General features: G+C 40.1%; 1 protein-coding gene across 2 annotated transcripts in view; it reads right to left on the bottom strand.

The window, feature by feature from the left end:
- LOC110077679 (uncharacterized) overlaps window positions 1-3,451 on the bottom strand; it is a 56,657-nt gene extending 53,206 nt beyond the window's left edge. For both annotated transcript variants that reach the window (XR_013543575.1, XM_072994262.2), the window contains exon 1: window positions 3,193-3,451. The gene's annotated coding sequence lies outside the window, so the exon portion shown is untranslated. The remainder of the gene's footprint in view (window positions 1-3,192) is intronic.
- Window positions 3,452-16,264: the final 12,813 nt, after the last annotated feature.

Here is a 16,264-nt window from a genome sequence, read left to right as displayed (position 1 = left end):
TATAAATTGACTTAGTGAACGTTTAGAAATAGAACTCATGTCAAGGGATATGAAAAACATTGAGGCCAAAAATTTTCATTTCCTAGAAATCTCAATGTGGTGAGACAAATTAGATCCTTGTTGCTAAGCAATCTGAAGCACTCCTCCTTTAAACAATAAACTGAATTCTCATTCAATTTGAATGGTTATACAGGAGGTCACAATGTCCTTGAATACTCCATCCTTGCTTTCTTAATTTTGATTTAAAAATATTTTTAAAGCATTCTAACTGTTTAGATTCACCAGGACAGTTTTTCATAAAACATATGATAATCAAACACAGGACTACAGAATTCTTTGGCATCACTCCCATTATTGATTTAAATGTCCTAAAATATGTGGAACTTCTATAATTTTTTTTAAAAGCTCATCTAGATTTTCAACTACACAGAGCTTTACATACAGCTTTCACATACTGGCTGAACTCCTATTGCTTGGCATAGTAAGTTTCACTACAATAGTCCCATTGAATCATTGGAAATTTGGTAAGTCAGCTTTTCCATAAGTTCCATTGACTCAAATGGGCCTGCTCTAGTGCAGCTTACTATGCTAAGCAACTGAGTTTCAGCCACTGATTCTAAAGCAACCAACCACTTTTTGCCAACCACTTTAATTCTGATTTCTCTCCCAAAATTTGTATATAGTGCAATTTTTAGACTACAGTTAGTACAAACCATGGTTTCATGTTACATCCGAACTTGGCTATTGCATATGTAACTATACTCTTTATTTGGAGGCTAACTTGTTATATTAATGCAGCTTGAAAGGCTTCTAAATTAAGTATGCAATAATAATAACATGTTCTATTCTAGGTGATGCCTATCCCAACATTTACCAAAATACCCACATCAGTATACTGAATTCCTAAATCTTTCCTCATGTTCCTGAAGCGTCTTATCAATTTTAAAAATAGTACAATAGAAATAGATATAGAAAATCCCATTAATAATGCAGGTTTACTGGAAGACTTGAATCAGTGCAAGAGGATTATTCATCTGGACTAATCAGGGCTGAAAATAGCAATAAGTTCATGAAAATTGTACCTCAAGATTAGTTTGTTATATTGTTTGGTACTGACTTGGCTCTAGTTTTGCTTAATCAGTTTTCAATAATGACCATCTTAAATTTTACTCTGACTGCAATTACTGTATTTTTCTGTTTATAAGAAGACCCAATGTATAAGATGACCCCCCCCCTTTCCTAACCCCCAAATTAGAAAATTTGTGTGATCCTGCCACCTTTCACGGTTGCTTTACCCTGTGGCTTTCCAAAAGGCAGGGAAAGTGGCTGCCTTCCATGTATAAAACAACCCTCAATTTTTTTTGTCTAATTATTTAAGTAAAAAGTGTCATTTTATACACCGAAAAATACGGCGGAAATTGGCAAGCTGAAACCTGGTCAGAAAGCACTGTAAGACTGTAAAGAAAACATATGTGCAACATTCAATACAGTTTGGAATGCAGGGTAATAGAACCAGAATCTGAACACAGTTAACATCGAAGTCTATACTTTTCACTTGATATTTCTTAACATGTAAAAAGATCAATTTTAATTGAATGGATGACAAGCAAGAAGTCATGAGTTATTTATAGAATTCTCCCCCTACAGCCTTCTGCACAGGGAGGGGGAGTGTGCAGGACAATCTTTCTGTGACCTGCTCTGGGATAATAAAAATAGCAAAGAAAACAGACAGATCTGTCTATCAGACAGACAGATAATAATCCCTAATATGCATAGCACCTACAAATCTTAAGGGGAAAACCTAGCAGCCGAATTGGCTGGATAGCTCAGTGGTTTAGGTACCTGGCTGAGGAACCAGAGTTTGATTCCCAACTGTGCTTCCTGGGGAATAATAGCCAGCCTGTGTAGCGATATGCAAGCTTTACAGTCCCAGGACGCCTCCAGAAGAAGAGAACGGTAAATCACTTCCGAGTATTTTCTACCTGGAAAACTCTGAAAAGGGTTTCCATAAGTCGGGTCGACTTGAGAGCATACAGTTATCAACTGAAGTTTTAATAGTAGTCTTCAAAACCGGAGAGATGGAAGGAGAGAAAAATCCATTTTATTTAAAACTGAATTTTTAAAGCGCATGGTTAGGACGGCAAGTTGATTTTTGTGCTGAAAGCACTGACAGGGCAGCCGGCTACAAGCTTTTTAATTTGGCAGGCCGAGTCTGCAGCCACCTTGTGGCTAATGTGGTGATCTGACCCACACCGTTCGTGATTATCGTGACATCAAACACAAATCCGCATGCCTAGTAACAACAATTCTTAATTCCTCATGCCACCCGCCAGCTCTTTTTAAGTACAGCTCAAGAAATCAGAACATAAAGGCGAATTTACAACATGCCCATCCCACCTGCCTTGCAGTTAGATGCAAGCAGCTTCTACGGCTGATGTGAATCCCCTCCCCACCGTCTTATTTTCTAACTCCCTGCGCCATACGTGCTCGAAGGACCTCAGGCCCGTCACCTCCCGCCTTCGCCCCCTCCTCCCGGGAAAGTCTAGTGAGGAAAATGGGCGCGGGGGTTCTTTCCTTCTCGCTGGGCTTTCCCGCCCCCGCCCCACCCCTCGGTCCCGCTTGAACGCGCTGACTAAGGAAAGCGGCCGTGCGCGAGAAACCTCATGCTGAGCGCCTCCATCCCTTTCACAGGGAATTAGCCCACCGAGAGCACTAACCTACTAAATGAGCCTAAAATGTACGCGGTCCCACCGTGCGCGCTCCTCCTGGCGAGGGTCGACTCACCTCTCCCCCCCCCTCCAAGATGCTCTGCCGCACCACGAAGCCGTCTGTGGGCCCGGGCGCCCCAGGGAGGCGGCGGAACCGGAGCGCGGAATGGTCTGTGGATGGACCACAGCCCGTCGCTCGGCCCTGACTTCCTTTTCGCACTCAAGCCGGCGGCTCCCGGGCAAGCAGCGTCGCCCCCCCCCAGCCCGCACGTAGGCAAAAAGGGAAGGAATGGGCCGAGGCCACCGGGTCAGCACCGGCGCTCTAACAAGGCCGCCGAAGCCGTTCGCGCCTTCCCCGTGGATGGCTGGGGACGCCAGCCATTCCGGCTCAACTGACTTTTCCTCACCGCTGCTCCCCGCTCTGGCTTCACAGCCCTCCATTCCCGCCTTTAAAAAAAAAAAAAAAAGGCTTCCGCGACAGTACCTTCCCGAGGCAAGCGCTAGAGACACTTCGGAAGAGATTATCCAGAAGGCTCCGGGGCTTCTGTTGTATTGCTTATTTCGTCTTCACGCGGAATGCCCTCTTAAGGCTTCCACGCCAAAATCCAAACCGGGGCAGTTATACCTGTGCACATACATACGAGGGCATTGCCAGCGTAAGTTAGTCATGGTGTTGTGTCTCCTCAAATCGACTTGTGGGGTCCCTAGTAGGGTTTTCAAGGCACGTGAGACGCTTAGAATGTCTAAGTATATTTTTAAGGAGTGGATTTATCAGTGCCACCTTCCAGTGACTGTCTGTGGCACAGAGAGGGGATTGGAACCCATGTCTCCCAAAACCTAGTCCATAGCTCTACCCAGTACAGTACACTGGCTCTCATGTTATTCTTCATTGGGGTGGGGAGAAAACCCATTTATTCATATTGATCACTATCTCCCTGTACTGACTTTCATTATGTGCATATATGAAATCCTGACAGCTTTGCCTTAAAATGTATCATATGAATGCTAATGATAGTAATTCGCAAAAGTTCAGGTTGAAATCTGTTGGTATTAAAATGGTCACAACACGTTTATTTCTTTTTTTTCTTTTGCTGTAGACTTGCTAATGGTGGCCCATCCCAATAGATATAACTACACTCCCTTTTCTGATAGGTGCTTCATTCTTTCTTTGCTTCTCCAAAAGAGCAAATTAAATGAGATCAGACAGGTGTAAGATTTAGCATTTAGTTATTTGTAGCAGTTAGCATAAGTGGTGCTGACTTTTCTAACACATTTTCCCTCTGTGTGGCCCTGACTAGCCAAAATGGCCCCCAAACAGGCCAGAAAGGTGTGAGGGCAGAGAATGTTGACTGATTACTTAGGGAGGATAGCTTTTTCTTCCAGTTCTTAAAAAATGATCTACTATACATGATGCATCAGCACATGCATGCATGCATACATGCATGCATGCATACATACATACATACACATGCCTGCCTTTCTCTTTCAGCCTGTGCCGAGACATTTTTATTTTTATTATATATATATTCCCTCTGTTTGGCCCTGACTCCCATTAATTATATATTACTATATATAGTAAAAATTTCTCTTTTCTAACACATATAGTTTGGGAGATTTCTGTATTTGTAAGATTAATGGGAGAAGACTGGAATTTCCCATTTTAAACAAAGATTTGTTTAACAGTTTCTCACTCTCTGATTAGTTACAAATGCAGTTACTGTTTCTTGCTTGTTTAATCAGAAATATTAGATATTGCACATAATGAATATTACTTGACTGTTTGGTTGGCTTCGGAATAACTTTGTTTCATTTGTTTGATCCACTGCAAGCAAAATGCACCATCTGAAACATTAGAACTACATACGTCACTTGACACTAGCTGTACTGTAAGTCATTGAAGTTAAAAATAATATACTTTTTCAATTGTTGTGCCAAAACATTCTATATTACTGTAACAAAGTAATCTAGCCAGATTGGTAGCTGAGCACAAAGGACCTGTTTGTCAAGATAGAGGCCTGCCTGGTGAGAGCAGCCATTACCAGAAGAGGAGAAGGTAGCAGATTCTTTTGAATCCTATTCTTGTCACAAACATTAATATCTAGTTGTACTGTACTGCTCTTTCAATGATCCTAGTATTTATGTAAGTACACCCATGGATCATAGCAAGTTTGTTACCCTTCTTCTTAAGTATTTTCTACATAGAGGAAAGTATGGCTCAATCCCTAAACTTTTTTCTTTTAATCTGTGAATAAATGAGTCCCCTTTTAATTATTGATTGGCTGAAATCCAGTAGTAAATCACAATTAGACTAGGCCTATTAAATTAGTGGGGATTTGGTGGGTCTTCTACCCTGTTTCCCTGAAAATAAGACCTAACTTGAAAATAAGCCCTAGTTAAGTGAAACCCTGCCCTCCACCATTGTCCAGCAACCAGAAGAAGACATGACTGTATTTGAATAAACATAGATTGTTGTACATGAAAAAAATAAAACATCCCCTGAAAATAAGCCCTACTGCTTTTTTGGAGCAAAAATTAATATAAGACCCTGTCTTATTTTCAGGGAAACATGGTATTAGTTTAGTAGGCCTGTACTACTTACTACTGGATATCAGCCAATTTAACAATGTGATAGGGTTAGAGACTGACCTGTCCTTGTGGATCTCTACTTTCTGATTGTTGTTTCTTGCCCATTGCCTTCTGCATTTGTGTGATTAACATGCGATTTAAACTGAAAAGTATGCTTTGGAAAGGGCAAATGCCTTTTGTGTCACAACAGCTGCCCTTGTGCTGTCTAATCTGAGGTCCGCCAGCACAATTGATGTGGTGGCTGAAATCAACTGCCAGAAGAGCCACAAAAGTGTGTAAGTGTGTGTGTGTGTGTGTGTGTATGTTTGTTATGCCAGATTCAAATCATGCTCAATTCAGAACCATTATGCCAAAACAAAGTTAGGTCAGGTCAGAGTAGTGTTAAGTAATTTCCAACATCCAGAGGTTGGGAAGGGTTTGGATTCCGCACAGTCAGACCTCTGCCATCTTGGCTAGCTAGGACTGTGGCCAAGATCAGGAGCATTCCTTGTCTAGTCAGTAACATAGAATAATCACCAAAAGTAGTAAAATTACCTGATCAGACCTTGGGAATAATTATGTATTAATCCTGAAAAATTTCCTAGGATGTATGCAAGTAGTATGTCTTACTTACAAAATTTGTTAAGTCTATCAGAAGCAGTCAGTTTTCATTAAACACGTGAGCTTTTTTGGTACACAAAAGTCTTCCACTTCATGTTTTGTAAACACTCCACAGTCCTAATTAAAAATATGTGTCCCATCTCCATGCATATAGCTCATGCCCGCACAACACTGGTAATCTGTTCATAAAGCTGCTATAAAAGGCAAGTGTTGCCATTTTAGATTCTCTCAGTTGCATCTTGAAATTTTAAAATAACTAATTTTGAAATCAAGTTTTGTATAGTATTTGATACTTGATATCTTGAATTTCAACTATTGTATGTTTGATACTTGATAGTTGAAATCTTGAATTTCCTAATTTCAAAGTGCAGTAATTGTAGTTTCCTACAATAACCAATTTCAGTGCAAGTGTAAATACCATGCAGCCAATACTATGTAATATTCAATCCTATTATTTTTATTGTACAGCAGTTACCTACTGCTGAGAAGACATTACCTTCATGTCTCTGAAAAACTAGAGTAATATATTGTGTTAATCAGCTGCTCAGTGTGAAGTGAATGAATAGCCACTCTTGCAGAAAGAAGCTTCAGATGTAGCATTATTTTTCTTTTAAGTTCCCACTCCTGAATCATATTCCTTCCTCATCAACAAAAAAAGCTACCAAGAAGATGAGGCCAAATAGTATCACACAATTAATGCAGGTTAAACATTGACATTTTCTATTACAACTACCCTGTTGAGATTTAATTATACGGCTCCATGAAATCCTTTTATTTTTATGCAGAGAAAGTGAATTTTAATTAAAATTTGTGCAGTAGTTTAACCCGAGCTGCTTTAGCACAATTACTTGGTAATTTGATAAATACATGCAATTATAGTATTCCTTGGAGGTTGGGATTCATAAATTGTTTGCATGCATGTACTTTTGTCAGTTTCTTTTGCATTGTTAAAAATGGTTGCCAAGACCAAAGACAGATTCTGCCTATTGTGAGCTGTCATAAAGTCTGGTAGTGCTTCATCCATTGAGCTAGGATCTGGCTGAAAGTTTTGCCTGAAATGCAACCTAACATTTACTTGTCCAAAAGATTGACTAGGGATTAAAAATAAAACCTATGTGCGGACACAATCTAGTCAGATTTAAGCACTCATATTTGCTTCCTGATTTCAGTAGGATTTAAACTTGTGCACAGCTGACCTTTAGTCAAGGAAATTAAAAGTTGATTCACTTTAGCCGGATTGTACTCATCCTTGAAAATAATGTGTATTAAAACAATATAGGATTATAGTAGCATGCAAAGAATTCCATCTAAAAAATTCTTCCAGGAATTTCAACCTGAAAAATTCCACCTAGGAAAGTTCAGGGGGTGGGGATTAAGATAGAGAGGTTACTTACCTGTAACCATGGTTGTTTGAGTGGTCCTCTGTGAATCCACACAAATGGGTTTTACAGTGCCTGTGCAGGACTCCTCGGAATATTCTAGAGCTTAAAAAGACATGATTAGTAGGGCATTGCCCTGTGGCGCGTATGCTCTGCCTGCCCATATTGCCTCAATTCTGAATGTCGCCGCAGTCCCACAAAGCTCAAGTGACGGACAGCGGGGAAGCTGGGCAGGATGTGTGGATTCACAGAGGACCACTTAAAGAAACAAGGTTACAGGTAAGTAACCCCCCTTTCTTCTTCATGGCCTCTGTGAATCCACATAAATGGGTGACTAGCAAGCTCACTTACCAGAAGGAGGGCTGTCACGCCAACAAAAAAGGTAGCACAGCCCTTCCGAAATTTGCTTCCTTCTTGGCCCTGACGTCAAGATGATAGTCCGTCACAAAAGTTGAGGGTGTGGACCAAGTGGCCACTCAACAGATGTCAGGGACTTCAACGCCATGCAGCAAAGCTATTGATGTTGACATCACTCTTGTGGAGCGTGCCTTTAGCACTTCTGGCGGAGTCTTGCCTGGCAAGCCATAAGCCAATGTAATGGCCAAGACAATCCACCTCAAGAGTGTCTGTGAGGAGGAAGGAGAACCCTTTCGTGGGCCATGGAAACACACAAAAAGTCTGGGAAAAGTACAGAAGTCCTTGGTTCTGGAAATGTAGAATGCCAGGGCACGACGAACATCAAGGTAGTGGAGCATGCACTTGACATCAGAAGATGAATTAGGAAATAACATTGAGAGAATCAAAGGTTGATTAACATGGAAATCAGAGATCACTTTGGGAAGGAAAGACGCATCTGGATATAACACAACCTTGTCAGGAAAAAATTGAATATAAGAGGCATCAGATTGAAGAGCAGCCAGTTTGCTTGCTCGATGTGCAGAAGTTATCGCAACAAGGAACAAAGTTTTAATAGAAAGAAGTTTGAGGTGCACAGAACCCATGGGCTCAAACAGAGGATGAGTCAGTGCACGAAGAATGACCTGAAGAGACCACTGAGGAAATACGGATGGGTTGAGCATGCGCACCACGGGCCAACATCCTGCAAATCACATCTTTCTAAGCTCTAGAATATTCTGAGGAGTCCTGTGCAGGCACAGTAAAACCCATTTGTGTATATTCACAGAGGCCATGAAGAAAAAATTATGTTTACTGGAGAAAGCAAATATAGTATCTCAGTCCCATCTTCGAAAGTCTTTTATTTATTTAGAATACTCTTTCTCTGCCAGATAAAATCTACATAATAAAATAATAAAAGGACCTTTTCAAGGCACATGAAAAACTTCATTTTGGTTAGTTTGGATTAAAGACTGATGGCGTGGATAGTGATTGCAAAGAATCTTCAACATTATATCCTGACCTGTTTGTGGAAGACGATGGCTCCGTAGTTTAAAATGATACATGTAAAAATGTGTGTTATAAGTCATGCTCATACACATGTTCAGTTCTGACCAAATGGATGCAGGGGTAGGGAAAATGGGCACCAAAGTTGGTAAAAATGATTTTTTTAAAAAAATCAGTGAATTATTTTGATTTAAATAGTCAACATCAGTTATTTTTAATTAAACCAATTTGATTTAAGTCAAATCTATCCTGGCAGGCATATGTATGTACAGTGGTGCCTCACATAGCAAGGTTAATCCGTTCTGGATTAACCTTCGCTATGCTGAAGCATCGTTGAACGGGGTAGGGAATTCCATTGGAACGCATTAAACATGGTTTAATGCGTTCCAAATGGGCCGAATACTCACCGTTCAGCGATGCTTCTTAATGGACGGCAGCCATTTTCGCGCCCTCCCCTCGCTTAACGAGGGCGCGAAAACGCTGCGCGCGGCCATTTTGGGCCATTTCCAGGCTTCCGGTGGCCATTTTGGCCGCTGAACAGCTGATCGTCGGGCTTCGTTTTGCGAAGATCGGTAAGCGAAATGCTTACCGATCCTCGCAAAGCGAATTTTGCCCTATCAAAAAAATGTTGAACGATCGCATTAGCGATCCCAAAAAGGGATCGCTATGCGATTTCGTCATTGTACGGTGCGCTCGTTAAGCGAGGCACCACTGTATATGTATTTTAAAATATATGTATTTTAAAATTGCTACACAATGTGTTTTATACAAGTTTGGAAGAGATGGGCTATATTTTTGCCACTGGTGCCTCCTCTAATATTGAGTGTTTTGAAGAAAGGGAATCATATTTAGTGCTCAGATTACAACAAATGTAGAAGTCAGAAGACTTCTACATTCATTGTAATCTGAGCATTAGGGGAGGCACCAGTGGCAAAACCATAGACCATCTCTTCCAAACTTGTATAAAATACATTGTGTAGCAATTTTAAAATACATATATTCTGGTTTGTATTTTTAACTATGTGGTCATACACATAGTTAAAATTCAATATGACCTGAAGAGACCACTGAGGAAATGGAGGTCGAGTAGGTGGACGCATGTTTCGCAATCCTCTCAGAAAACTCTTTAACGTAGATGAGAAAAGAAATGAGAAGCTTCAGATCCTTCCAGTTGGTATGAAACTATCACAGAAATATAAACCTTTAACGTAGAATGGGCCAAGCCTTGGTCAAACAGATAACGAAGGAACTTAAGAAGACTGTTCAGGGAAACTGGGACTGTAGACAATTTCTGCGATCCAGCAAATTTGAGGAAAGAGTTCCATTTATATGAGTACCGTAATTGAGTAAAGGGCTTCCTTGCTCTATTCAGGACTTCAGCCACGTTGGGAGAATTCTCCACGCAGTGAGGTGTAGAGAGCTGAGGTTGGGATGGCAAATCTAACCCTCGTCCTGAGTGAGAAGGGAAGGTTGAAGGGGTAATCTGAGAAAGTCTGAAGCCATGGCTCTGAGAGTGGTAAACCATGGTTGACAAGGCCACCACAGTGTTATCAAAATGGCATCTCCATCCAGCTGATGGATCCTGATTATCGTCCTCTAGATCAGTGGTCCCTAACCTTGGGCCTCCAGATGTTCTTGGACTACAACTCCCAGAAGCCTTCACCACCACCTCTGCTGGCCAGGATTTCTGGGAGTTGAAGTCCAAGAACATCTGGAGGCCCAAGGTTGGGGACCATTGCTCTAGATGAATGGAATGGGTGGAAAAAGATAAGTAGGCTGTCGTCCCAATCTACCATGAAAGCATCTCCTAGAGAGTTGTCTCCTCTCCCTGCCCATGAGCAGTATCTGCTGCACTTGGTGTTGGTCTGAGTGGCAAAGACGTTGAGACCTGGCATCCCCCACCAACTGCAGAGAAGGGAGAAGATGGAGTGACCAGTAGACGCTTGGAAGGATGGTCTATGAGAGGGTCGAACTGGGATAGGTACCATGCTTGCAAGGACCTCATCTTCAGTCTCGCATGTTGAAGAACAGATGTAGTTGAAGCCATCAGGCCTAGCAGGTGCTGTGTATGGTGAGTGGTGACTGTAGTGTAACGCCAGAAGGGGCAGATGGCTCGCCTTGAGTATTCTCTCTGGAGGGCTAAACACCCTGGCAACGATGGAATTGAGATGGGCCCCAATTTGATCGGTGGCTCCAGATGAGATTCTTAGTGATTGACTTGAATGCCGAGATCCGCCAAAGTCTGAAGAACAACGGTAGTGTTCCTTAGGGCTGCGCTGTGTGGTTTTGCTACTACCAACCAGTTGTCTATATATGGGAACACTGTGATGTTGTGTAGACAAAGATAGACAGCAACTGGAACCACACACTTTGTGAAGGTCCTCAGAGCAGTAGACAGGCTGAAGGGCACAGAATTGATAAGCAGTGTCTATGAAGAGGAAGCGGAGGTATTTGAAATGATTTTTGTGAATTGAAATGTGGAAATAAGCGTCCTGGAGATCTATAACCATGAACCAATCACCTGGTTGAAGCATAGGGATGACTGATTTGAGGGTGACCATGCAAAAGCACCTTGGATGAATGTAGGTGTTCAATAGTCACAGGTCTAAAATGGGATGGAGGCCTCCATACTTTTTGGGGGCTGTGAAGTAGCAGGAGTGGAAGCCGTTCAGAACATCTTGGGGAAGCACTCTCTGGGTAGCACATTTTTGAAGAAGCAGTGTAAACTAGAGCAGGTGAGTACGTTGTGGGTCTTACATGACCGAGAGGAGGAAGCTCCTTGAATTCCAACAGGTAAAGGAAATGAATAATGGCTAGCACCCAAGTGTCCTTAGTGATGGTGGACCACTTGTCAAAAAAAGGTGCCAGTCAGGGATATTGGGGATAGTCTGATAGAGGAGAGTCAAAAGTATTGTTTGTTTTGGTCATACACATAGTTAAAATTCAATATATACACATACAGTTCGATATTATTTTAAATAATTAATTTTTAAAGTGCTTAAAAACTGGATTAGATGCTGAGAATAACAGATAGTGATTTCCCCTTTAATAGGAAATTTAAGCAGTGAACCTATAGTTACTGCACTCCTTGGCACCTCCTTTCTTGGTGATTGGAATGTATATTGAACATTGCCAGTCTATGGGCCGTTGCTTTGTTTTCCATATTTCTTTAGCATGTTTTGTTAGGATTTTGACAGATTCAATCTTCATGGCTTGAAATGCTTCTTTGGTATTTCATTTACCTGTGGTGATTTATTTCTTCCTAGTGCTTTCAGAGCAGCTTCTGGACTTTCTAAAACTGGAGATTCTTCATCATAGGATTCCTCTTCAAAGCATTCTATTATCCTTTTATCTCTTCTGTATAAATTTTTAGTCCTATTATGCCAAATGGATTTTAGCTACTAATTTCACTGAAGAAGAAAACTGTGTCCAATTTAAAAAAATGGAATCAGGCCAGTTGCTTTTTAAGTTTCTAGTATTTTATATACTGGAGCTTGGATCTAGAGCAGGGGTTTTAAACTCAATTTACCTGGGGGCCGCTGGAGGCAGAGTCTGGGTGAGGCTGGGCCGCATCAGATTTTCCGCCAAACAGAGCAAGAGCCCGAGGAAGCCGCCCAAGAGTTTCCTTAGCCAGCAGACAGGCGGGCTGGCTGCAGTTCTGGATGGAGGGTGCAAGAGGTGCTGTCTTGGGAGAGAGCCGGCGAGCGAGGCAAGGCTTTTTTTTACTCTTGACAGCAGAGGATGTGTGGGCGCTTTGGGGGGGCAGGCAAGGTGAGGGCCACAAACTATCATCTGGGGGGCCACAAATGGCCCCCGGGCCGCATGTTTGAGACCCCTGATCTAGAGTTAGCTATACTGTATTGACTATTCTGCTGATTTACAGAAATCTTCTTCAGCATGTCTACATCTGATCCCACAACATACAATATTTTGAAATCCAATTTGAGTGCTTTTGAACTGAGTGGAGCGATAATTCTAAAATGAATTTGGAGATATAATTGTTAGAAAAGTTGCAAATTCTAAGAATTTGTTCCTTTCCAGCTTAAAGAACAAGACACATTTTGGGGAACACAGCCCATTTTATTCACTGCCTCTGAAGTACAAGTAGAGATAGTCTGTGGGCAAAGCTGGTAGACAGAAGTCAAATCCGCCACCCCCTTGCTTAATTATACACATCTGGTAGTTCTGGCTTTCACAATGCCACTTTATAACTCTTTCGTACAGAAAATATAAGTTGCCTTACAAAACATCAAAATAAACAGAGAAGCAAAACATCCTAGGATCATTATATCACAGAATGGTTTATGATTATGATCTTTTACAAGAAAAGGATAAGTTGCTTATGACATTTACTTAGGGCTAATTCATGCAATAATAGAAAATGCTATCAAGGAAACAAAGCACAGTCGTAGCTACTAGAAGTCAACGTCTGTGCAAATTATTTTGTACAAAATATAGTGTATTCAAATAACAGCATACTGCCTAGAGAAGATTAACTCTCCAGCTGGTCAAATAGGAGATTTATTTTGACAAACAACATTCTTGATAGCTGCCTGAATCATTGGGTGACAAACCCACTGACTTTCCCCTCTGGAAAACTAAGTGGCATGCAATACTGTTAAATTCTTTTTAGTGCAGGCCAAGTAAAAAGAAAATCACTACCACCTGAACAATGAAGAGCCATGAATCAACACAAAGAGGAACAACCCACAGAGTCTTATCAGCAAATGCACCTGCTCATGACAGACTAGTGATACAAGGCTCTTGAGCCAATAAATGAGTTGACTGTATTGGAAATGAGAATCCATAACGTGTTTCTAATAATCCTGACAATATTATGATTTTGTAAAGCTTTTAAAAAGATTTTTATTGCTAGCTTCCTACCTGCTGTGCTACTTTAAAAGTAAGGCCCCCTTTTAAACAAAGTAGGAAAAGATACTACTATCTGTTCCTCCCTTGAAAGTGCTACCTAACAGTTTATGAATCACTTCCTTTTCCCACTGTTGTTTGCATCTTTGAAGGTCATGACACACTCACTTCCAGGCACAGATACTGACTCTTCTTTACAGCCATTTTTTTCACAAACTGGAGGAACTGCATGTGCCATTATGGTTGATAATTGAAACCAGAACACAAACGATATAGGGAAGTCCTTCAGCACTTGTTCACAGCCTGGAAATAAAATTTCACATTGGATCAAATTAAACCTCATAGTGTTCACCTAGACTTATTTTAGACAGAACTGTACAGGACTGTACTTAAGACACATTCCCAAATGCAAACAGAAGGGAGAAACATCACAGAACATAGGACTTGCTTCCAAGGAAACATGCTTAGCATTGTGTTATAAATATATTTAAAATTTGCTGACGTCTGGAGAAGCTTCTTGAACTTACAGGGGAGATTTGAACTGCTTATTTATATAGACAATAAAATTAATTCAATGAGTCATATTAAAAGAAGTTATTACTGTTAATCATAACCTAGTGAGTTCATCAGTTCAAATGCCTTTACACACAAAGATACATTTTATATACCGTTCCCCCCAAAATTAGACCTAACCTGAAAACAAGCCCTAGTATGATTTTTAGGATGCTCTTAATATAAGCCCTACCCCCCAAATAAGCCCCAATGAAGTAAAACTCCGCCCTCCACCATTGTGCTGCAACCAGAAGTTGTTGACATGTGTTTGAGTAAATTGTTGTACATGAAGAAAATGAAACACCCCATGAAAATAAGCCCTAATGCGTTTTTGTAGCAAAAATTAATATAAGACCCTGTCTTATTTTCCAGGAAACATGGTATCTACACTGTAAACCCTTACCCCAGTACAGTCTATTTTCCTACTTTCTGAAGTTTTTTTTCACTCATTCTCTCTCTCCCGATCCACATACACATCCAGTTAGGAAATTGGTAGCATTCATTTAACACTCTGGTGTTTGCAGCTCTTACAATTTCAGATGTGTTTCAGAAGAAACAAATGAGGCTCTGAGGGAACTGATTTCAAGATACTGAATAACCAATTCAGTTCTTTCTTATTAATGAAGGAAATTAGTAGTATCAGTGTTAAACATAGTGTTTTAGCTTTTAACCATTTCAGAGATCTTTAAATTACAACCAAAAAAGGTTAAAGCCTTTTCGTTTTCGTTTTCTTTTATAAATTTATATAAATTAATAAGAATCGACATAGAGATTAGAGGCACTTGGCTGAGGGGAGTGTGCCCCTTTGTGTTGGATCAAGTGATTATACTGGCAGAAAGCGGACAAAAATGATGCTGACCAAGTCAGAACAAATTTAAGCCAGCCCTGTCAATCAAACAATTGAAGATGATTCCTTGCTCAATAAAGACAATTTTACAACATGCTTTCCCATACTAAGCTTTACATCATATAGTCACTGAATTTAAATCTCAGTTCATCTTTTCCCAATCCAACATAAACTTCAGGATAAATATCCAATGTAGTTACTCCCTAAACCAGGAAATCTGTAGTATTTCTGCAACCTTTGTTCTGCAACAAATCTAAATGCCACATTAATTTCAGGTTAGAAAAACAGCAGTATGAGATTTTATTAAGTAAAATATGATTTATTTATTTTAAACAGTGCATCAGTAAATTTCAACAAAAAGAACAGACTTCATTTTTGTTTATTCATGGATTTGTTTGCAAACATAATTGAGAACAAAATCAGCAACACTTTAAATCACATTTATTCCTACTAGTGCAATACCAAATAGTGTTGCTGTTACATACTTTTAGTGTCCATTTATATACTAAAAAGTTTACAGAAACAAAATGACAAGATTCCATTCACAAAAAGTAAGCAGGGTTTCCACAGTTAATTATATTTTATATAAAAAGTGAAATTAAGTACAATTTACAAAATTGCAACAGTAATTATAATTTCACAAAAATAATTTAATGCTCTATATACTCAGAAATTGTAGCTGAAACTGCCCATGACAGTATGCCATACAGAACAGCAGCAGAACACATGTGAAGGCAGCTCAAGAAAAACATGATTTCCAGATTCATTTAAGGTTTATTGTTTCAGCTTCTATTTCTTTTTTTCAAAAACAGGCTAGAATTTGGCACAATTTGTATCTCTGAAGCTAATATAATAATACAGTTGTAATTCCAGCTTTGTGTCCACTACATGGACAAGTGTAGTGCTTTACAGGAAGAGGCAATGTATCTGGCCTGTCAAAATATTGTCCACAAAAAAACTTTCTACCCATGGAGAAACAGCCTTTCCACTGCACTAGAAAAGCACAAAGCTTGCATGAGGAAAAATGACGGCTTTTCCAAAGAGTGGACACAAAAAGAGAAAAGCTATCTGCTTGCAAACAGCAAAAAGAAAGTTCTTGTCTCAGGATTGTCACCAGACAGAGGATATGTTGTAGTAGCCAGATTAAATCCTTTTTTCTTTGCTGGTCAATGACCGTAATAAACATTTATTTATTTATTTATTTATATTTTGTGTTTTTTTCTTAAACTACAACATAAAAATAAACATAAAATACATACACCAAAATACAAATCGTCTGTGTTTCCCACCACCATAGTCGGGACCTCTTGCAGTAATCCTCT

The sequence above is a fragment of the Pogona vitticeps genome, chromosome 3 (genome assembly GCF_051106095.1).
Source record: "Pogona vitticeps strain Pit_001003342236 chromosome 3, PviZW2.1, whole genome shotgun sequence".
Taxonomy (NCBI): Eukaryota; Metazoa; Chordata; class Lepidosauria; order Squamata; family Agamidae; genus Pogona; species Pogona vitticeps.
The sequence above is the reverse complement of the archived record's forward strand: the minus strand, read 5'-3'. Positions and strand labels throughout refer to the sequence as shown.